Below are 25,233 nucleotides of genomic sequence, written 5' to 3' on the forward strand. Positions count from 1 at the left end.
TCTTGCCATGACTTACTCTTGCATTCCACTTAAGCTATACTCAAGGCTGTATAGGAGACTTATGCATCTCATGACCTCATCACCAACACTGTCTTTCTGTTTACCTAAGCAGAATAAAATTTCATGGATATACTTTTGTATCAAATATTGGCATTTAGTAGACCTGTAATTGTAAGGAGAAGAGACAGACAAGATGTGACAGAGACAAAAGCAACGTGTGGTGCAGAGTGCTGGACCAATAATAGACTTATCCTCTGCAGGCTAACTATTCACATTCAACAAAAGCAGCAGCCCCAAGCCAAGACAACTACCAAAAGACTTTATGTCAACAGAATAGAGTGCTTCTGAGGTGAACAGTTCATTACTATCTTGGAGGGAAAGCTGAGCCAATACAAGGTTGGCAACAGTGGAGCAGAAAAGGAGGGGAGGGCTTTCAGAGATTTGGTATATAGCATCACATTCATTCATCTGGGCCAGAAAACTTGCAAACATCAAGACTGGTTTGACGAAAATGACTGAGAAATTAAGAAGTTGCTAAACAAACTCCAGCAGGATAGTTCATCCATCTCTAAGAAGGCAGCATTTAACTCCATCAAAAGTAAAATGCAAGCCTACCAAACTGGAGATTCTCAGAGCTGTTGTGCTGACTTCATTGTTGTATGCCTGTGAAACCTGGACAGTATACACCAGTGACATGCCAAGAAACTGAATCACTTCCATTTCAATTGTCTTAGGAAAATCCTGGAGATCACCTGACTAGATAATGTACAAGATACTGAGGTCCCTTCTCCCTGGCCATGTTGTTCAAATGCCAAAAGTATGTTTACCGAAAAGACTATTTTACAGAGAACTCACACAAGGTAAGCGCTCACACAGAAGTGAGAAGATGTGATACAAGGACACTCTCAAAGTTTCTCTGAAAAACTCTGAAATTGATTGTGAGACATGGGAGATGTTGGCACAAAACTGCCCAGCATGGGTGTGCCCACAACAAAGAAGGTACTGTACTGTATGAGGAAAGCAGAATTGCAGTAGCTCAAAAGAAACATGAGATGCACAAATTTAGAAACATCTTCACTCCTAATGTTTATATGGACTATTTGTACCTGACTTGTGGTAGAGCCTTCTGAGCTCACATTGATCTAATCAGTCACAGTTGGAAGTACTATACTTTGACCCCAACATAATGATGTCATTTTGGTCCTCTTAGAGAAAGGACAACAATCAACCAGCCAAACAAGCAGGTACCTCTACTTTCTCCTTCCTTTCACTGTCTTCTTAACTTTTTGCAGTCTGGCTTCTGACTTCAACATTCAACTGAAAAATTTCTCTTCTCTTCTTCTTCTTATCAAATTAGTGGCCTTTTCTCAATACTCTTACTTTTTTTTTTAATTGCTCTGAAGCCTTCACATTGTTGATAACACTTTTCTCCTAGATCCTTCCTCCCATCCTCCTTGTCACCTCAGCTCACAACCTACAGTTCATCCTGGACTCTCTCTATATCCAATCAGCTGTCAAGTCCTATCATTTCTACCTTTTTAACCAAACCTGAAGGCTAGCCTCCTTGACTCATGCCTGTCCCTACACCAATCCATCCTCCACTCAGCTGCTAAACTGATCTTCCTAAGGAGCAGGTCTGACTGTCTAACCTTCACTATTCAATAAACTCCGGTGACTCCGTATTGCCTTCAGGATCAAATATAAATCCACTGTACGGCTTTTAAAGATCTTCATGTCCTGGCCCCTTCCTACACCTTGTCTCCTTACCTCTTGATCCAGCAATGACCTCCCTAATGTTCTTCAACAAAGACACACACAGCCATCCCCTGTCCCAGAGGGTCTTCACTGGCTGCTCCCCATTCCTAGGATGCTCTTCTGCAAGATGCCTTTCCCATCCTCCTTAATCTTAGTGCCTCCCCTCTGTCGATCATCTCCAATTCACCTTGTATATATCTTGTTTGTTTGCAAATTATCTTCCTCACCAAGCTGACACTGGAGGAAGCTGCAACCTGCATACCTGCTTAAATGGGCTTTATGCTAGTGGTAGATTGGGGACTGATTCAAAGGAGAAATTAAAACTCATAGCATGTTTCTGTCTAAAGGGAACTGAAGGGTGATCTTGTGGATTAAACTATGAACTTAAAACACACATAACTCTTTAATGGAAAAAATTTTTGCAGTGTCACTTTTATATTCCTATTCTTATTGGATTTGTATAATTCTTAATAAATGACTTTTGCTATATGCATTTTTCTGAGTACTTACACAGGCTATATTAGTATCTTACATTTGCTATATTAGTATCTTGGACTTTTTTCAACCTATAACAGTATACAGTTATTTCTGAAAGTTATAGATTACATAAATTCCAAGTACTTTTCAATAATCACTTTTCCAGGTAAATACAAGATAAATTGATCTTTGACCACTAATATGTAAGAACACTGTGTACTGTTAACTATTAAAATGCACGTACCCACTCAAGTGTCATCTTTTCTGTTCTCTTTCATAGCTATGCTTCTTTAAAATAGTGATAGCTATGGCTACCAATATAGCCCTAACGATGTCTAAAATAGCAAGGAAGGCTTACCACATACCAAAATATTCATACCAACATTTGATGGCAGCCAAAAAAAATCTAGAAAGTAGGCACTCTTTCCTTTAGTGAGAGGCTGAATAAAGAGCGGCATACAAATGTCATTGTTTGTCCTTGTTTCAAAGAGAATCAATGACCTCACAGGGTGATGCCTTGATGTCTTGATAATTTGCAAACAAATGAGATATATACAAGGTGAATTGGAGATGATCGACAGAGGGGAGGTGGGGGACTGCAAGGACAGAATCTTGCATATATAGGCAGATGCTGTCAAATCCAAACAAACAAAAAAAAAGATGTCTCTCTCATTAGACTATGTGGGCTCCTTGAGAGCAGAGACTGTCTTTTGCCCTTTTTTGCATCCCCAGTGCTTAACACAGGGCCTGGCACATAACAGACAATTAATAAATGCTAATTGACTTACTGACTGTAATAGATAGTCATACCTTGCTCTTGTCATCACCCACAGTGTTTCACTTTCAAGTTCAAGAACTCTGAAATTCTTTTATCTGATCACAATGTTTTATCATTCCATCGTTTCCTATGACTTAGGACCTCTGAAGCTACTCTTTGTCCTCCCCATGACCTCCAATCCCTCCACCCCTCAGTGCCTTCCCAGGTCATCACCCTGCACTAGCTTCCCTTTAACTACACTACCTCTCATAGTGAATATGCACACTTCACAAGAAGTGAACAAAAGATAACAGAGTGCAAAATGCTTTCATGAAGCCCCTCCCAAAGAACAAATAATGAAATAGTTCCTTCTCTAGGCAGAGAGGTGGGGGACTACAAGGGCAGAATCTTGCATATATAGACAGATGCTATCACTATTTTGTTTAATGTATTTTTTTTAAGAAAAGAATGTTCAATTAGAGAGTGGTAAGCTGGGGAGAGAATATCCCAAACTTGTTCTTGACATGAAAAACAAAAAACATCAATAAATCTAATTATTAAAAGAGAAATATATGAACTTCAAATGTAAAGACCAATCTTTAATCCCATGCTCAAATCAAGGAACCAAAGTTTTTCTTCCTCCCTTCAGTCAGCCAATAAGTAGTTATGTGCCAGGCACTGTGCTAAGTGCTGGGGACACAAAAAAGGCAAAAGTCAGTCCCTGCCCTCAAGAAGCTCACAATCTAATGGGGAAAACAACCTGCAAACACGAAGTATAAGAAAGCCATATACAGGATAAATAGGAAATAACTGACTGAGGGAAAGGAACTATAATTAAGAAAGAATGGAAAAAAACTTACTGTAGAAGGGAGATTTTAGCTGGGACTTGAAGGAAGGAAGTCAGAGAGATAAGGAGGGAGAACATTCCAGGCGTGGGAGAGACAACAAAGCAAATGCTTAGAGCAGAGAGATAGAGTATTTTGTTTATAGAACAGCAAGGAAGCCTAGTGTCACTGGAATAAAGAGTATGTGGAGTTGTATGAGGTGTAAGAAGACTGGAAAGGTAGGAGGGAGCAAGGTTATAAAGGGCTTGGAATGCCACATTGAGGATTCTGTTTGATCCTGGAGGTGATAAGGAGATACTGGGGTTTACTGAATAGGAGGGGTTACATGGTCAGACATGAAAGAGCTATAGGAAAATCACTCTGGTGGTTGAATGGAGGGATAGACTGGAGTGGGGACAGACTTGAGACAGGGAAATCTATCAGCAGGCTATTGCAATAGGTCAGGTGTGAAGTCATGAGAGCATGTACCAGGGTGGTGGTAGTATCAGAGAAGAAGATGGGGCATATTGTAGAGATGATGCAAAGGTGAAACCTTACAGGCCTTAGCAACGGTTTGAACATGGGAGGGCAGGGGTGAGAGATAGTAGAGTCAAGGATGACAACTAGACTATAAGTATAGAGGACTGGGACGATGGTACTACACCACTACAGTAATAGAGAAGTTTCAAAGGGGAAAAAGTGTAGAGTTCAGTTTTGAATATACTGAGTTTAAGATGTCTATAGGACATCGAATTTGAGATGTCTGAGAGGCAGGTGTAGATGTGACACTGGAGCTCAGCAGAGGGGTAAAGGCTGGATAAGTAGATTTGAGAATCGTTAGTATAGAAATGATTGTTGAAACCACTGAAGCTGACGGAATCACCAAGTTAAGTTGTATAGAAAAAGAGAAGAGGGCTCAGGACAGAGCTTTGTGGGACACCTTTGATCTCTCTGGTTGTCTTAGTATTGCTAAATGGTAATACCTTATTTAAGCTCCAACAAAATTATACTCAGAGTACAAGATAACACACTAAATAATTCTGACCAATTCTCTGTCATTTGCAGATTTATAAATAACTCAGATATTCAACCTTCTCCTCCCTTATATAGGTCATTTTACTGTTCATTAACACCTGCATGAGTTGGTGAAAAGGGAAAAATAAAGAGACAGATACTCAACCTATCAAATTACATTACTCAGTATCCACTCATTGAAGATTTCTGGGAAGGGCTGAAACTACTGACTAAGATGAAAATGTCAAAGATTCAGTGTGTGGACGTAAGGCTTTTCTGGTCATTTTTGGGGGGATATAGAGGGGAAATATAGAGATAGAGTGTTTGGATATAAAGTTATTTCTATGCATTCATTTTGTAATTATGATTTTAAAAAAAAAAAACAGTGGCTCATAGGATACACACCCCAAGTCTGGGCCAGTGATTCAGCAAACTGAAAGCAAAGAGAGGTAACCAATACTCACTGACCCTGGGAACTATATCAAAACAGCTCAGTTCAGTGAATCATAGGTAAAGATTAAGTCATTTCAGGACACAAAGCCTTATGGAAAGAAGCATGAGCTTCTACGCTCAGGCTCCATGGATTTGGGCATAAATCAGACCATTTCTACAACAAGTACCAAGTTAACATGGAAATATCCAGATGATCAATTTGTTTCAGGAAGCCAATAAGTAGGACAGAGAGATGAATTGAGGAAACAAAACAAAATAAAGGGGGGCTAGAGAAAACCTCCAGATTAGCAATGAAATAAACCTTAACCCTAAGGCCAGAAATACAAGTGAGAGATGAGCTTTTCTTTTATCTACAACCAAAGCTTTCTTGTTGCAAGTCAAAAGCCAACAGAAGTTTAGGTAAAATTAGGTAAAAATTAAGTAAAAAAATCTCATGAAACAGCTGAACCAAAAGGGACCATTGGGGGTGAAGTAGGGGTTATTTGTCCTATATATAGATTGCCTCCAACATGGTTGAAGACTGGAAGCATAGGCTGCAGAGGTTGAGATGTTAGCAAGTGATCAACCAAATCCAGAGCAGAGGAATTAGGAATAAATATTATAATTAGACAGGAAAAAAAAGACGTATGGCAAGTCAAGAAGAACTAACACAAAGTGCTCTGGGGTTAGTGTTGAAGGCCCAGATTAAGTGATAAAAACTTTTGCAACTGGTACCCTTTTCAAATATTATAGGACCCTATGCCCTCCCCTTCCCCAATCCTACCCCTCACCACCACCATTACATTTCTTTTGTATTGCGTTATGCTAATCAACCTTTTCAAAACTTAAAAAACTTGCATTTATGTTATCAGAGACAAGAAGAAGGGAAGAAACTTAACCTTACCAGGATCCTGGGTGGTGGCAGGGGAGGAAGTGGTGACAGAAAGAACCCAATAGAGGGGCACTGGCCCTGAATAAAACAGCAGTGTCAAGAGATGAGAGTTTTCCCTTTCTCATCTCTCCTCCCAATTCTACAGGCTTAGGCCTTTCTAAGACAGGCATCTGGGTGGTACAATGGACAGAACATTGGACTAGTTCAATGCCTGCTTCAAACTGTTACCCAAAGCAAGTTACTTAACTTCTCTAAGCTTCAGTTTCCTCATCTACAAATTGGGGATAAGGTCACCTACCTCTTAAAATGCTTATGAAAGCATTTTACAAGTCTTAAAGCACTACACAAATGCTTCACATTATTACTTTACCCATATGTTCTCTTTTTCCCATTACTACAGGTAAATTAAGAGTTAGCAGCATTCTTCTTTTATTAACTTTTTTACTCTCCTAGTAAGATACCAAATGTCACTTCCTACATAAAACTTATCATCCTATAGTTCAAGCGAGAGCCACAGGAAGTTTGTATTAGCATATGGATATATCAGTTAGGACTAACTTCACAAGACATGGGTATTTACTTGAAACCAAATGCGAAAGGGTCTTTCACACAAGGTAATTTCTTCATCTTTGCTTTTCTACACCACCACAGTGTTTGCCTTGAATACAAGAACACTTAATGTTCACATACAGCTTTGCTGACTGCCTATATTACTACAGAAAGGGAAGTGGTTTTAGTAGAAAAATATCACTTAAACAAAATCATTCCATCATTCACACAGTTCCATTTTAGGGTTATGAGAGCTTCTCTCAGTAGGTTCAAAGGTCAAATGAAGGGCTTAACCAGGAAAAAGGAAAAATAACAAAAGAAATTGGTTGCTAAGGAGAAACAATGGAACCTTGGGAGTGATGCCATAATAAGGGGACAGCGAGGCATAAACTCTACACAGACATACTGTAGACCTTGGGAAAATACATTTCAAAGATTCTACAAGGGAAGTCAGCACAAGAAAACTGACTTTCAAAATACTTTCAAAGCTTTCAAGAATGAAAATCTGATGACCCAAAGATAAAATTATTCTGATGGGGAAAAAAAGGAGCTGGGTAAAAAGACCAATAATTATCACCATACTGGGAGCTCAACCAACTCAGGACTTTAGGATGTATATGGAAGATGGAAGCAAGGCCAGGTAACTGTATTCAAGTCAACAGGTACAGATAAACATCCCAGTATACTAAAGTAACTTTTGAATTCATGGGCTAAACAACTGTCTGTGAGCTTGGAAAAATCGAGCAAAAACTAAAGTTCTACAGGACAGGCCTCAGAAAAATGTGCCACTTTCCTTAAAGGGGAACAAGGTAGAGTCTTTAAAGCACGGACTGGCCAACTTTAACATCAATTCCTGGGGAGGGAAATATAGAACATCTTATTTAAGGAATAGTTTGTAAACACTTGAAAAGGGAAGAACTGACATTACCAGCAAACACAGACTCATCAAGCCACACTAGCCTAACCTCATTTCCTTTTGGGGATTTTTAGGCTGTTGAATCAGGGAAATACCAGAAGCATGGTATACCTAGATTTCTGCAAAACATTTGATAATTCTTGCAGTATCCTTATGGACAGTTTAGAAAGATGTGGACAATATTAAAAGGTATTTAGGTGAATTTCAAATTTATTTAAACAGTAAGACCCAAAGATCCATGATTAATCAACTTCAACCTAGAGATTATTCAAGATTGCCATAGCTCTATCATTTCCTCATTCTATTCAACATATTTACTTAATGTTTCAGATGAAGACAGAGATGGCATATTTACAAAATTTGCAGATGTCATGAATAGAGTAATAGATAATATGTGGGATGACAGCACTGGGATGCAAAAAGATTTCCACAGTCTAGAACAGTAGATTTAACTAATAAAATCTGAGAGATAAATATTCTAAAAAAAATTTTTTTTCATTTGTTGTACCTAAAAGGCAGTGGGGATATGGCTTTGGATTTGGGAGGAGAAAAAAAAAAAGACACAAAGGATTTCAGTGGACAGTACACTCAAGATGAGTTGTGTGACAAGGGAAACAAAAAAACTGATCCATTGCAATCTCAGACTCCATTAATAGAAGTACAGTGTCTAGTATAAGGAAGGTGATATAGTGCTGGTATGCTCTTTCCTGGTCTGGCCACATATTGAGAATCATACTTACTTTGGGGAACCCCATTTTAGGAAGTATATTAATGAGCTGGAGCTTATTCGACAAAACAATTATGATGGGAAGTAGATTTGAAACTATGCCATCCAAAGATCAGTTGAAGAAACTAAGGAAGTTTATTCAGTCCAGAGAAAAGAAGATTCAGACAGGACATGCCTGAGAGCTGTTTTCAAACATCTGAAATACTATATTGTTATAATCAAGGAAACTCCATTATGTTTAAAAGCAACATAAGTAAAGAAATAATATCAATATATGTACTGAACTGCACAGAAGTTAAGTGCTTCAAGGAAAAGTTAATCCAATTACAGAAGTCACTAGAAATAAGGGGAATTTGGAAAGGCTTTCTTCCTCTACAAGATGGAATTGCAGGTGAGACTTAATTTCATTAAAGAAAATCACAAGAATGAGACAATATACAAATCAGGAAAATGTCTCTCTCCAAACACTTTTAGATACAAAAGAAAAAAGAGATAAATGAATGGAGCATACAACTGGAAAAAAAATAGAAACATATACTCAGAAAACCCAAATAACCGTGAAAATAGAAATATTAAAAATTAAAGAGAAAAGGTTTTGGGGCAGCGAGGTAGCACAGTGGAAAGACCACCAGCCCTGAAGTCAGGAGGACCTGAGTTCAAATCTGGCCTCAGATCAAACACTTGACAAAGCTGTGTGACCCTGGGCAAGTCACTTAACCCCAATTGCCTTTAAAAAAATGTTTTGTAGAAAAACTAAATTGATACAAGCATAAACTTTTTTAAGCTAATGAAACCACTAACTGAGAAAAACCAAATTGCCAAAATAAAAAGGAAATTCACATCAGATGATGAGGAAATTACAAAATATTTTGTCCAATTGTATGCCAACAAAACTAACTTAAATGAAACAGCTGAATGTTTTCAAAAATATAAAATGCTTAGATTAAAAGAAAAAGAAATGGAGAATTTAAATAAATCACTAACTTAAGGTTTGCAAAGTGCTTCACATATATTACCTCACTTAACCTCACAACAACCCTGTGTTATTACCATCCCCATTTTACAAATGAAGAAGCTAAGTCTGAGAGATAATGTGCCCAGGGTCATAAAGTAATTATCCGAGGTAGAATCTGACTCTATCAAGCACCTGTTCTACATAACAAAATATAAAATAAACCCACAAAAATCATAATTCTTTCTGTATCTTAACAACAAAAGCCAGGAAGAAGGGTTAGAAAAATAAATTTTACTCAATATAATTAGAGAGTGAATATTGTCTCAAGGAGTCCACTATCTGGATTCCTCACAGAAATTATATGAATATAATTATAAAACACTCTTTATTAAAATAAATTGTTCATGGCTGAGCTATGCAAATGTTAAAAATTGGAACTAACAAGACTAATTTATGGATTTAAGTATCTTACCAGACGACCAAAGGGTAATAAAATGAAACAAAATAACAAAATTCACCTGAAAATACAAAGAAAGGCAAAAACAGTCCCTGACCTCAAGGAGCTCACATTCTAATACTGAAAACAATATGGAAACTACTATCTACATACAAGGTACATAGAGAATGAAAGGGAAATAATCTCAGAGTGAAGAAACTAGTGTTGAGGGGTACACAGAAAGGCTAAGAGACCATGACATTTTAGCTGAAACTTGAAGGAATCCATGGAAATCAGAAGGCAGGAAAGAGTAAGGAGATCCTTCAGGCATGGAGGAATGGCCAATTAAAACACCGAGTCAGGAGGTGGCCTCGCTGTTGTGAAGAACTGGAAGGAGGCCTGTATCACTGGAGTGTAGAGTACCTGTGGGAGCCTAAAAGTAAGGAATTAGAGATGACATCCCTAGGTTCAAGCCACAGTGACTGAAAAGATGAGGAGAATAAAGAAAAGAGTAGTATGGTACTAGTACCAGATGACAACCTAGAATACAAAGCAAAAATTATCTAAACTATTTGATACAGGTTAAAAAATAGAAAAGTTAATAGATGAAACACTTTTGGGTACACAGACACAGAAGCAAGTGAATGTAGCAGCATGGCAAGGACATCATCTTACTGTGTTATGAGCTCAACACTCAACAAAAACTGCTAGAAGAACATAAAAGCAGTCTGGGAGAAATTGGGTTTTATGAACATCTCAAACCCTATTTGCCGCAATAAGCTTCAACTACATATATATGATGCAGAGAGAAAGGATTAATATCATGAACAAATCAGAAGAGAATGGAAGGCATACTTTTCACAACTTGGAGAAAAGAAGTGCTATTGACTAAATGGGGGATAGAGAAGTTAATAAAAAAATAAAACATACAATTTTAATAAAATAAAATTGAAAAGATTTTATACACACAATGCAGTTAAAATAAGAAGAGAAATATTTAACTGGGGGGGGGAATCTTTGTAACAGATTTCTCTTTCATAAATGTCTAATGGCAAAGCCATATAAGGAATTCATACCCATATACAAGAAAAAGGGCAGGGGCAGCTAAGTGGCACAGTGGATAAAGCACTGGCCTTGGAGTCAGGAGGGCCTGAGTTCAAATCTGGCCTCAGACACATAACACTCACTAGCTGTGTGACTCTGGGTAAGTCACTTAACCCCAATTGCCTCACCAAAAAAAAAAAAAAGAAAGAAAGAAAGAAAAGAAAAGAAAAGAAAAAGGGGAGTAAATAAATGGTCAAAGTTTGTGAACTGGGAGGAAGAGAAAAAGGAGGAGGAGGAAGTAGAGAAAAAGGAGGAACAGGGAAACAAAGAGAAAGCTATCAACAAGCATATTTTAAAAGCTACAAATGACTAATAAAGGAATATAAAAAAATTAAAACTATTCTGAGGTTCCACCTCACACCCAGATTGGCAAAAAAATAACAAAACATAAAACGCCAAATGTCAAAAGGCTTGTGGGAGGATAGGCACATTAATGTTAGTGAAACTGTAAAATGACTCAACTATTCTGGAAAACAATTTGGAACTATACCCCAAAATATCACTAAACTCTTCATTCCCTTTGACCTACCAATACTGCTATTAGTCATATACTCCAAAAAAGGATCAAAGAAAGTGAAAAAAGGACTCATCTTCTCAAACATTTATAATATCACTTTTTTATTGTAGGAAAGAACTGGAAACCAAGTAGGTACCCATCAATTGGAAAATGCACAAATGACATTTTGGCATATAATGGCATATAATGGAAGAGAGAATCCTGACACAAAGAATGACAAAGGGGATGGATTCAGATGGATTTTTGTGAAACTTGAATGAATTGCTATAGAATGAAGTCAGTAGAACCCAAACAACTTATACTACTACAACACAGTTAAAGAAAAACAATGTTCAAAGACCCATAAATTCTGATCAATGCAATAACCACTCCTGATTCAGTAAAAGGTATTATGGAGCATGCAGCCCATCTCTTTGCAGAGGTCAAAGAAGAACTTTATTTTTTGGGGGTGGTGTAAATCGATGGGGGGTTAGTATCAGTGATGCAAGGAAAAAAAAGAATAGAATGCAAATGAAACATCTTTAAAATGCACAGAAGAGAACAGAAGGCCATTTAGAAGTGGACCTAGGCAGCAAGACAGCATTAATGCTATCATGTTAAATTTAATATAAGCTTGGGGGTAAATGTATCAGAGTTTCAAAGTTTCATATACAATTCTCTTTTTGTTCTCTGGATATGGGAATGTTCATTTTTGTCAAGTTCATAATTAAAAAGATGACTATCTTGTGGAGGAAGGGCTTTATATATTCTCTTTCTGTTTCCTTCCGGGATTGGACTAGATGACCTCTAAGATTTTGTGATTTCTTACTTCCACCTTCATTTCTATTCTCTCTGAGATATTCTCTTCAAATAACTCCAACTCTCTTTTCCCACACTCCAGGAAAATCGGTGACCACCTGCTTCCCTCGATGATATTACAGGAAAACCAGTACCTAGAGTCTACACCTTCCCCAACTCCAGTCACATTCATATAGTACTTTTCCATTTACAAAGTGCTTTTCACAACAACCTTTTGTCCTAGGTAGACAAGTCTGTTATTCTTCCTCTATAAAAATGAAAGAGACTAACCCACAGTCACTAGACTCAATTGAGAGTATCAGAGTCTCTAACTCCAAGACTAATATTATTTCTAATATACCAACTAATACCTCTTATTTCAATTTCTTTCAAAACCTTGCTTTCAACTAGTTAACAACTGATCATTTACAGGGTTAAAGATATTATGATTACTTATTAAAATACCATAAGTGCCTCATATGTACAATGCACAGAGCTAGTCAATTAGGGAGATTACGGGGAGAAAAAAAAGGTAACTAAGAAAAGATCCCTGCCGCACTTCTGGGGAATCAAGTGATAAGACATGCACACAAATAACTATTTGTACAAGACAGACTATGACAAATATATGAATTTTTTTTTCTTAACACCCTCTGAATTACAGAAAGGAGGGATGACTTCCAGTTTGGCTTTTTTGGGGGAGTGGGGAGGACTTATAGGCAAAGTTTGGGCAAAAACAGGGACTCAAAAGGGGGCATGGCAAGAAAAAAATTTTCAGACGTTAGGCAATAGCATAGGCAAGAGACAAAAAAGCATGAGACAAGTTGAGAGACTTCTAGTATACCAGTGAAATATATGTGTGTGTGTGTGTGTGTGTGTGTGTGTGTGTGTGTGTGTGTGTGTGTGTGTAGCCAGGACAGGTGTTTTTTGATAATTTCCCCAAGAAAAATCACTTGTTTTGAGCAATGCTGTATAGCAGACAAGTAAGGTAGCAGGAGAGGTCAGCACAAGGTATCTGGGAGAGGAGGCTTTTCATTGCCATTCAATCACACCATGCCACCTATGCATAGGTAGAGGCAACCTGACTGCCTGGCTATGTTCTGTAAATCCTATTTCTTCACTAACAGTATGTAGTATGGGGAATACTTTGGTGTCCAAATAAACAGCACTGTAATTGTATAAAAGATGACATTCTTAAAATGTGTTTCAAAATGAAAACTCATTCTGTGATGCTTTCTAAAGATATTTACTCATCCATCTTTCATTAATCAGCATCTGTCTTGATACTTGCTCAAAGTTCTATGGCCATGCCATCTAAACTTTCTTAAAGTTGTTAGGCTCTATTTGTTTTTCTATAACTTCAAATTATCTGTTCTCTCACTTCCTAAACTGCTTAATTTTTTATACATTATAACTTTAAGTAATTTCACTTTAATGATTTAATGTGAATTTCATAACACTCGCTTGAGATAAGTAGATATGTTGTTATTTCTGTCAGTCTCTCAGATGTGTAACTCCCACGTTATTCTTGACTCTTCACTCTGCCTCACCTCACATATACAATCAGTTGTCAAATCTTGCCATTTCCATCTCTACAATTTTCTCTTCTTTCCCCACTCTCTCTACACCTTAGATCTATACCTCTCCACTTCCTGCTCAAACTTCTACTGTCCTCCCCACTGGTTTCTCTGCCTCAAGTCTCTCCTTTCTCCCATCCATCCTCCACACAGAGGCCTGAGTGATTTTTCTAAAGTGCAAATCTGACTAGGTTATTCCTCTACTCGAGAAGCATCCTTGACTTCTGAAGTTCTTTAAAATTTGCCCTCAACCTATCTTTATAACCTCATTAAAAGTTGCTCCCATTCCTGAACATTACTGTCAAGCCACATGGAGCATCTCCTTATTCTTCACACATGGAACTCTGGGTTCTATCTTTGTGACTTTATATCAGCTACCCCCATATCTGGAGTGTACTTTCTTCTTCCTTACACTTCACAGAATTTCTCTCTTTTCAAGACCAAGAACCACCTTCTATGATTCCTGTCTTGAACTCAACCTCCAAATACATTATATTTATTTCGTATTTATTCTTCATACTATGTTTTCTCCCCACAATAAAATGTAAACTAGAGAACAAGAATTGTTTCATTTTTTATCGTTATATACACAATGTCTATCAGCATCTGAAACATAGAATACACAATAAATGCTTGCTGATTGACAAGACCATATAAATTGGCAAAGATGACAAAATGTGGAACTAGTCAACGCTGGAGGGGTGCACAGGCTACAGCAAGACAGGTATACTAATATGCTGTTGGTGGAGCTATGAATTAGTCCAACCATTCTGGAAAGCAGTTTAAAATTATGCTTAAAAATAGTGACTAAAACATCCACACTCTTTAATCCTGTGATTTCATTACCAAATATGTACCTCTAACAGGATTGATGATAGAAAAGTTAAATATATGTCAAAATATTTTATTAATTACATGCCAGTCAATTGGGAAATAGTGAGATATACTGTGGTACACAAGCACAATAGTATATTACTGATCCATAAGAATGATGAAAATGAAGAAATCAGAGAATTATAGGAAGACCAATACAAACTGACACAATAAAGTTAGCAGAACAAGGAAAACAATCTACACAATGACAATAATGTGCATAAAATAATAAAATGAAACTGGATGCTACATAATTTCAAAGACAACTTCTTGCCCCTGAAAAGAGTTGAGAAAAGGCACCTCCTTTTCTTATTTGCTGAGGTGAAGAAACTATGGGTATAGAATATTGTCTATATTATCAATAATTGTTCACATTTTAGTTAATTTTGCTAATTTCAAATTCCTATATTTAATTTTTTGTTTTAACATTTATATGACAGAAGACTCACCAGGTAGACAAACTAATCAGAAATTAATACCATGTAAAAGTAAAAAGCAGCAATAAAAAGGATTTAATTTTTTAAAAAAGAGTCAGGAAGAAATTAGCATCTAACTGGTAACCAACACTACACAACTCGTCCACTGCTTTTCTCTTCTCTACCTCTAGAGAATCTGAACAAGAACAAGAAGGTAGAGATAGGCTCAGACCTGCATCATTAAAGAGAGTATTTATACAGATGAAATTATAGATATTTGCAAGTATTGAGATGCCAAAGGATGTAGGGTGATACTGGAGCACGTATTTCTGCCTCTACACCTTTCAGTCATGTTGGTCTCCTGCCCACTGATCTGAAATATCATACATGATCATTAGACTGAGAGACCTTTGACAGAAAAGACTGTTTTGTTTTGTTGTGGTTTTTTTGCCTTTCTTTGTATTCCCAGGGCTTAGCCCAGTGCCTGGCTAATAGTAGGCACTTAATAAATTCTGGCTAATTGCCTGACTAATCCCTTCCAACAGTCCTACCTGACCCCCATGTCTTAGCACCAAGTCTAACTTCAGTTGTGAATCTTTCCCATATTATCAAAGTCTTCATTGATCAATTGGGCAATTTATTGCCCAATTTCCTATGGTGTTTGGAGTCAAAAATCAATTAGTACTGTATGTCTTGTATGGTTCTATAATTGATTATTGTTGATTTTCTATTTCTAATTGGTCCATAATTGCCTATGAGCAGCAACTATTATATCCTTTTTATTCCCAAAGTACCTTACATTGTGGCAAGTACATAGTTATTTGCTAAAAAAAAAAAAAAAAGAAGATACATATTAATATTTTTAAGCAGAGTTGTGTGACAGGAAAAACTAGCAAGAAATATGACTTTGGCCATGCCACCGAGGAATAGGAGAACATACTTTGAGGCATTTTAGATAATTGGAAGACAAAAATATTTTCTGGACACAAGATTTTGCTATGATCCAAGAAGAAAGGATACTTTTAAGGAAAAAGGTCAAATTTTAGTGGCCACACTAAATTAGGTAATTAGTTTTGTTGAAATCTTACTCTCAGAATTTAAAATTTTGTACCCACCTCTTCTTGGTTCAATGAAAGCCAAAACTGCAATTTTGCTTTCATTCATTCTGAAAAGTCCTTATTAAAAGTAGATAATATTTAGGTTCAGATACTATCTCAACAATCAAGTGCCTGATCATATCATCAGCTTTAATAAGCCTTCCATCTCCTTCATGATTCTTGCCAAAGCAGTCCATCTGGTCTTTGAGCTAATTGGCTAGGGTTAGAAAATGTATTTTAAATCCTGGATTGGAAGATCTTTGAAGTAAAGGCTTTAATCATTTGGTAATTAGAAGAGTTCAACTTTTTGAGTCCCCATGAAAGCAGGAATGGTAGATGTGTAAAGAGCAGTAGGTCAACTTCTGGGTTGAATGAGGTTGAGAAGCCACACATATACTAGTTAGGCTTGCTGAGGAAATAGCACACAAACCTGACTTCTAGCTACATCCACATGTATAGTGCCAACATATGTCACTGGACTACAGTCATGAAACTGCTATATTTCATCCTAAGTATGACCAGGACATAAATTTTAATATCCAGTCAGGTCAGCTTAGTAAATACAGAATCTGGGTTTGCAAATAGAAACCAGAGATACTCGTTTAAAAGTGTTTTGAGACTCATCCTCCATTTCACTGAATTTTGGGACCAAGATTTGGGTCTGTGCAGAACCAATTTAGCTCTAAAACATTCTTTACTTTTCCATTTATAAATAGTAACTTTGACTTCAATACTAATTTTGTGATTAGGTCCTTTCAGATTGGTTCACCTACTATGATGATTTCTATGATGTGCTATGATGACAACCATTTCAAAAAATGTTCTGCAAACTTAAAAGTCCATTTATACATTCAAGATTGGTTAAAAAAAAATGGTTAGGATTTGGCCCAGATGATCACTGAAGTCACTTTGGTCTTTAAAATTCTAGGGTTCCATTGAAGATATTGTCAGACTCAGTTGATGTGATAGTTAATTTTGTTGATCTTTTTCCTCTTTCTCTTTTATTCTTGGTTATAGGGGGTGACTCCTAGTGAAGGAATATATATCTAGAGAAACAGGGTGATATAAAAACAAGATATCCATTTTTATATCTATGGCAATGAATCTAGGATTTACTGATCATCTAACTGCATCAAAAACAGGAATGAAAGGATAGATATTAGAATAAAGAACACATTTTGAGAGCTGAAAGATACCTCAGCAGACAACTCTTCCAACATTCAGACTATCTCTCTATATATTTCGATATATAGAGGTGAGGCCTTCCAATTAGGGAGAATTCACTGCTCCATGAAGCATATCATTCTACTTTTCGATAGCATTGAGGAAGCTTTTCCTGACTTTCACTTAGACCGGGGTGGGGAAGCTGGGGCCTCGAGGACACATATGGCTCTCTAAGTCCTCACGTTCAGCCCTTTGACTGAATCCAAACTTCACAGAAAAAAATCCCCTTAATAAAAGGATTTGTCCAGTAAAACTTGGACTCAGTCAAAAGGCCACACCTAAGGACCTAGAAGGTTACATGTGGCCTCAAGGCCCCAGTTCCCCACCCCTGACTTAGATCCTTGGTTTTGCCCTATGGGACTGAGCAGGGCAAACAAAATCCTTCATCCATGTGACAGCCCTTCAAATACTTGAACACACGAAAGCTATCACAAAAAACCCAGTTCCTTCAACTGATTCTCATAGGACACAGACTTAATTACCTTCATCCTGATTGATGTACTCAATCAACAAGTATCAATATCTATCGAAAACTGTAACATGCAGGACTGAACACAATATTCCAATGTCATCTGACCAGCACAGAGTATAGAGAGAATAGTATCTCCATTAGAAGATAAGTTTTTTGAGGACAGGAACCATTTTTGCTTATTCTTTGTCAACCTAAAACTTAACACGGTACCTAACATGCAACAAATGCTTAATAAATGCTTATTGGTTGATTGATTAATTATTCCAAGAAGCCATTCTCTCAATACAGTCCAAGACTGCATTTACTTGGGGAGGGGGGAGAGGAAGGAAAAGGAATGCTGTTCATAACACACTATTGACTAATACTCCCATCATAAATCACTAAAGCACACCCATCTTTCTGACTTTATGTCCCCCATTTGGTTCTGCAGAAGAGTTTTTTCTTATGGTTGCTTGTTTCGTTTTGTTTATTTTTAACCTCCCCCCCAACCAGGGTAGAATATATGGCACAGTAGAAAAAACTTTACATTTGGAGTCAAAGGGCTCCAAACAAGAGGCTGGCTCTCTCAGCTACTAGCTGGGTGACCTCAGGCAAATCACTTCACTGTTCTGAATTTTCATCTGTAAAATAAAAGCACTGAATGTGAGAACCTCTAAGATACCTTCTAACATTAAATGTCTCATCCTATGACTAAATATATAGAGAGATAGATAACTACAAATATGTGTGTGTATTTACTTATTTGTATATATGCTGATGTTTATGGTACTGTCCCCCTCCAGCAAAACCTTAGACTTTTGGTGAAAGAAAAAAGACCTATGCACATGACTGAAATACAAGATAATGTAAAATAAACATCATAAGCAATACAAGCAGAGTATTCTAAACATACAGAGAGGTCATTTCTACCTGTGGGTGATCATGAGAGGAGGAAAACAGCATTTCACCTTGTCCTTTAAGACTATGTGTAAGATTTTCAAAGGTAGAGAATGGAGTAGGGAAGAAAACAGGGGAAAGCACCAAGAGTTTTTATAGGGTAATAAAGTATGCTAGTTTGGCTAGAGTATGGAACTGGTATAGAAAAGAAGAGATAAGACTAAAAAATATGGGAACTTTGAATACCAAGCTAAGTACTAAGGACCCTATCTGGTAGTCAGAGGGAGTCACTGGAAGTTTCTAAGTAAGGAAATGACTGCCACAGCTGTGCATATGGAAGATTAACTTCGCAGCAGTGCCTACAGAGAATGGACATTTCAGGGGCTGGAGGCAAGGAGACTAGTTAAGAGGCCATTAGGAGTCATTGTTGCTGATAAGTGAATCAAATAAGATTTTTGTGGGGGTAAGAGGTAAACCATGATACTGTCTTTGCCCAGATTAAATATGCTATGCTGGTCTATAGCTACTAAAAACTCATCAACAATCATTGATGATTGCTATCATCAATAAAATAAAATTATTCCATAAAGGCCCCTATAAAACTCCAACATGGTACAGAGATGACTATAGGTTCTCCAAGGTTATGTCCTCCATTTACACCACAATCACCCTAGATGGCAGCCCTCACCTTCCTGGGAGACTATTGCTATAGCCTCCTAATTGGTTTCAAGTGTCCTCTAACCCCTAATCCACCCTCCACACAGTTGGCAAACTGACATTCCTAAAGCATTTGCAGGTCAGTCCAGGTTGTTTCCCTGTTCAACAAGCTTCAGAACTTCGTTTATAATAAGACCTTTTCTGTTTGTCATTTAAAGACCTTCATAATCTTGCTCCAGTCTCATTTAGGCATCATTCACACTCATACACTGTATTCTCCAGTTAAGAAAGTCTTCTTATTTGTGGTTCTCGATGCAAAACTCTCCTCTCCCAGATTTCATGTCTTTACACAGTCTGTCTCCAAATACCTGGAATGTTCTCCTTTATCATGTCTGCCTCTTGGAACCAAGGGCTCCCTTCAAGGCTTAGCTCAAGGACAGCTCCTCCTTCAAGAGCCCTGGTTCTCCTAACTGGTACTGCCATCCCACTCCACACACACCTCAAAATCCACTGGATACTTTGTATCTATTTTCTAAGTACTTATCTGTGAAGATGTTATATCCCCCCCTCTCCCAACAAAATGTAGACTCCTTGGGGATAAAACCACATTTGCACATGTACCCCCTGAACTTGCATCATGCTTGGTATATAGTTGCCACTTTGTCAGCAGACTCCAAGCTCTAGCAGTTCCTTCTAAGCTGTGGGAAGGTCACAAGTTCTCTGAGTATCAGTTTCCTCTTCTGTAAAATGAGGTTAGTAATATTCGCAATCTTTACTCTCATAGGCTTGGTTGTGAGCAAAATCTTCTGCAAAACTTAAAAAGTAAAACTTAACTGTGAATTTCTACTTTTTTGTATTTTCACATCACAGTGTAAGGATACATTATTTGATGCTTTTCTCCTACTGACAAGTTCATTTAGTTGAGGTTACTTTCAAAGACTCAAATGGATCCGTGCTCTCATTGATTCAGAAGTTCCCTCCAATGAGGCAGATCACAAACCATCCATGTCTGCCCATCCTGTGATGGTCATCTGTTTTCCAAAAGTTTGCCACAGAGACTGTACCCAATGTGCTGCAGATCTTCCTTGCTTTCTCCCTACATCAAGAGACTAGCAATGGACCACTTGGCCTATGTACTAGTCATTCCTTGCTCTCACCACATGACCAGTCCATTTTCTTCTCCTGTCACACAAGAGGTTACCTAGGACTATTTCTTTGCCTCAAACATTCCATACTCCTCTGCCTCCCAACTTTTGTTCATGTTTTTCACTTGGCCTAAAAAGTCCCCCCTACCTGCTCCCTGAGTGACATCTCCTACTCATTCTTTAAAATCCAAACTAAATTCCACCTCCCCCATGCATATCAAATTCCCCCATTCTCCCTTCAAAATGTGCATAACACTTTATTTAATAATCCAGGGAATATTCACCATGAATTATTTTGTATCCTAGTTATTTGAGCTGCCCTTTTTTCCCCTGTTGAACTTTTAAATTTCATGAGGGCAAGGATTCAGTCTTATCTAAACTGAATTTTCCTCAACATCTAGCATTGGATTCCAGATATAGTGGACATCTTGTATATATATATATATATATATATACATATATATATATATATATATTTCCATACAGGTTGGCTCTCCTGTTAAAATGTAAGCATCTTGAGGGTAGAGATAGTTTTTGGCTTTTTCTTTGTATCCCACAGAGTAAGTTTTTAATAAATACTTATTGCTTTTTGGATTACAACAGGAACTACCACATCTGTAGATCTGGCTCTAATCACTGAACCAGCCCTTCTGTGAAGTATAGAGTGACGAGCATATCCTATACAAATCATAAAATACCTAATGTAGTTTGTTCGAAGGGCACCAAATTTTGTGTCATCTTTGTTTTTAAGATTCATGTCAACTCAAAGTAATTTACTGCTCTGAAGTTCAAATATCTCCTTTGTTGTTTAAGTTTAAAATCTCTATTAATTTCTTGTGATGGGCTTCATGGTCAGCAGTATTGACTGGCCTGAGTAACATCTTCCAAGTGCCTCCACCCTCTTCCAACTTAATCAGCATTGTCAATCTGGCTTTTATGAATCAACTTACACTCATTTTTCTGACAGAAGCATCAGTAATAATGTGAGATTTTTTTTTCATTTACAAGTACTTGGCCTCTTTAAATTTAATCTTTTGCATCAGTCTGCGTGCTATATATACATATAGATACATACATATGTGTGCGAACTTTTTTGGGTATTTAAATTTCTAAAAATTGTGTATCTCCCCATACTGCTTCATCGTTAATGCCTCAGACTAAAATATCACTAAACTACAAACACACACGTCTCTCAGAATGGGCTTCAAAGGGAAAAGATTCTGATCTACTCACTGCTCTCAGATAATCATTTATATTGTGTGCTGGGAGAAATCTGTTGCTCAACATTGATAATCAATGGCAACAGAAAGAGTCAAGGAATGCACTTAAGACCCAAACTCAATTTCTTCTTGTGAATACATACATCAAGTTCTAATTACTCTCTGATCACCATCAAGGATTAGAGGGCTTGGGGGTGGAGGGGGAGATGAGAAAAGGAATAACCTAATGGTTTCAGTATCATTTTAATTAATGAGATAAGGAAATAGGATGCCTTCTCCACAAATACAGATTTAATCTGGATAAATATGAAAAAAATTGAAATGATGCACAGAATAATTTCAGATTTTCCTTGGAAAGAACAAAAAAGGTACATCATCTCACTTCAATCTTTACTGGACAAACCTGAGTTTCATATTGTTATTATGTAAATTACAAGATTTGTCCATGTTAGTAATAACCAGAAGGATACTCCACCATCACCCTATAAAACTATCAAGGGAAGAAATACCTAAGAAGTTATGAGAGGGTGGGTCAAGCAATAAATATCATTTTAAATTTGTCTCTTTAATAGCATCTTTGATCGAGATTACTCAAAGAGTTTCAAAAGTGGTGCTCACTAGTTCTCTGTATGGAAAGATTATCATTGCTTCAACTTATTCTTGTTTATAAACAAAATATATCATTATAAAGTCCCATTGGGCAAGGGCCATATACAGGAAATTTTATATTAGTGAAAACCCAGAAATAGTTATAGGGTACATAAGAATACACCATACCTCCTCAAAAGTAACTGGGAGTAGGGGTAGGGAGCAGGGAACAGTCTCCCAGCTTCAAGTCATAGATCAGGGCCTTGTGCTACCCTAAATCCAAGTACTTAGCATAGTGCCTGGCACATAAGAACCGTTTAACAAATGTTTACTGACTGTTGACAGACTGAAGGAAGTGTAGAGTTCAACATACTACTTTCTTTGAGTTCACAACTTCATCTACAGTGGCTCAAAAATCATTTTTCAAATACCTATTAAATGCTTAGTGTAGACACTGATTGTCATTAAGGGGGAAAAATCATTGGTTGTTTAACTACCATCAGCATAACCATTCAATGTAGGCCAACTCATATTAAATCTGACAAGTCTCTGGAGGAAGTAGAAAAATATAAACACGTATACACACCCACACAAATAAGTTTTAAAGAGTCATTCAATTTATCCCCTAGCTATGTTTTAGTTTAAATAAATCCTTGTTGAGTACCACAAGCCAAGGCTTTAACACTTCAAATTTAAGATCCATGTTAAATTGTTTGTAAGTGAATTTAATGTGTAAGAAAAGAACTAGGAATATTTGCTTCCATACTAGTAGATTTATATCCTACTTTCATGACCCACTTTTTAAACATTATGAAACAGACTATTTTCTTACCCTCTTTTTGCCCTAAATGTGTTTCTCTGGTGAGTTCGTGAAGGTCAAGTAAATACTTATTAGTATTCTCTTTTTATTTTAAACAAAATTAAATTAACTTCTTTTAGGAAAAACCATGACCTCAAGTTTCCCAAGCACCCATGGGCACTGTTCAATAAGCCAGTGTGGGCATAAAGTGCTTAAGTGGGGGTAAAAAAATCAATTCTGACCTTGTAAGTACAGTACTATAATTAGGAATAATAATAGCATCAAATGTAAAGTACACATTAAAATGGCTTATTTTTAAATACAAATCCATTTCTTTCTTTCAAGACCTGGACAACAGGGATCTCAATAACTGACTTCAAGGGCAATTCAGTAACGCTGCAACATCCAAGTGAAGCTGTAAGAGCTTCAGGTTCACATTACACAACATCTAGGGATGTTTTCTTACATTTTCTTCTTTATCAAAGGTCTTATACTTCACTATATAATAAAACAGAACTTCCAACCCAAAGTAAAAAAATCTCCACAGAAATGTTGAAACGCCCATAAAGGGGAAAAAAACAACAACCCTGAAACAAATTCTGGGTGAAAATAAAACTTAATATTACAAGAATATGAACAACTGTATTCCAAAGTTCTCAATGGCAAGTGACTGCCCGAAATCTGTAAAACACACTATTTCCCTGTAGATAACATAATTTTCATGCAAGTGAAGGTCAAACTACTGTAATTAAAGGTAATTAACCGGGCCTTCACAGTACAGTGTAACCTAACAAGCTGGGAGCTGTCGAGCACAGGAGTAAGGCAAACCTAAGGAATTATTTGCACGCCGTAAATAACTACTTTATTCCTGCAACTCAATAGACTCAGACCCTTTTGAAGACGTCAGGTTTTTTTGTTTTTTTTTTTAAATAACAGGCTTGTTTTGATGGTTTGTCCCTCTCCACAAATTCTAGAGGCAAAGGGAGTTTCTAGCCCTATATCAGTTTCCACTTCTGATTTCCTTTCAGACGCCCACGCCAAGAAGCGAAATTAAGGGGGCAGGGACCCAAGCCAAGCACATTTCGCTCCAGAAGATTACTAAGGAAAAGTTTTTTGGTTTACTGTTTTTTAAATCCCCACCACCTTAGAGCAAGAAACTCGACGCGGCCCGAGATGTCCAAGCACTTACTCAGGACTGAACGCACCAGCAGCAAGACGGGCACCGACGTCTCCTCGGCCGCTGGTGCTCAGATCTCATAGCTTCGCTCCCTTTCTCTCTTCCTCCCCTTCCTCCTCGCTGGCTTCTCTCCCCTCCCTACTGCGGGCGGGCGGGCGCGTGCGGCGCTGTCAGAGCCCGTACTGAGGCCGGGGCCGCGCGCACCTGAACGCCCGGCAACACCTGGGCGAGGTGGCTGGCAGAAGAGCGAGCGAGCGAGCTGTTGGGCGGGCAGGCGACGGCGCAGGCGGCGCAACCCCGGAAGAGCCGCGCCCCCTGCTCCCAGCTCCCATGCCCAGGTGTCTCCTCCTCCTCCTCCTCCTCCTCCTCCTCCTCTTCTCTCCGCCTCCTCCTCTTCCCTCCTCCTCCTGCCACCTTCCGCCGCCTCTGCCTAGGCTTCACCCAGCCCAACACCGCGGGGGAGGGAAGCTCCGGAGCCGGGAAAGCCGCGCGCGTCGGCGGAGGCGCTGCCGGAGCCCCGGCTCACCCGCGGGGGCGGCCGGGCCGGCAGTCCCTGCTCTGCCGCATATTTGAGCAGCTGACTCAGTGCCCGCTCCACTTTCCAGGGCCCCGCAGCACAGCTCTGCCCCTTTCACTCCTCACCTCGGTCGCCCCCCGTGCTGCCCAGCCTCCCACGCCGCACCTGACCCGCACCCACCCCTGAGCCGCGCGGAGACCGATCCCCGGCAAGACTCCGAGGGGAGCCGGGAGGACCAACCCCCCACCCACTGACTCAGGGGGTAGCCCATTGACCGCCGGGCTAAAAAGTCACCTTAACTCGCCAGCCATTGTAGCATGATGAGATGATAGTCTTTATTTGAGACTGAAAGGACCGTGTTGTTCAATTCATTTGTTTTGTGTGTGTGTGTGTGTGTGTGTGTGTGTGTGTGTGTGTTTTAAATTCAAATAATTATTTGTATATTTTAAAATCTAACCTTTCC

At 38.2% G+C, this 25,233-nt stretch overlaps 1 protein-coding gene across 3 annotated transcripts in view; it reads right to left on the reverse strand.

Moving 5' to 3' along the window:
• Positions 1-24,437, reverse strand: part of ARAP2 (ArfGAP with RhoGAP domain, ankyrin repeat and PH domain 2) — a 233,841-nt gene extending 209,404 nt beyond the window's left edge. For 2 of the 3 annotated variants that reach the window (XM_027836270.1, XM_027836268.1), the window contains exon 1: positions 24,266-24,437. The gene's annotated coding sequence lies outside the window, so the exon portion shown is untranslated. The remainder of the gene's footprint in view (positions 1-24,265) is intronic. The other variant, XM_027836269.1, reaches the window with a different exon arrangement.
• Positions 24,438-25,233: the final 796 nt, after the last annotated feature.

This window comes from Vombatus ursinus, unplaced genomic scaffold, assembly GCF_900497805.2.
Source record: "Vombatus ursinus unplaced genomic scaffold, bare-nosed wombat genome assembly UNPS02014818.1, whole genome shotgun sequence".
NCBI lineage: Eukaryota > Metazoa > Chordata > Mammalia > Diprotodontia > Vombatidae > Vombatus > Vombatus ursinus.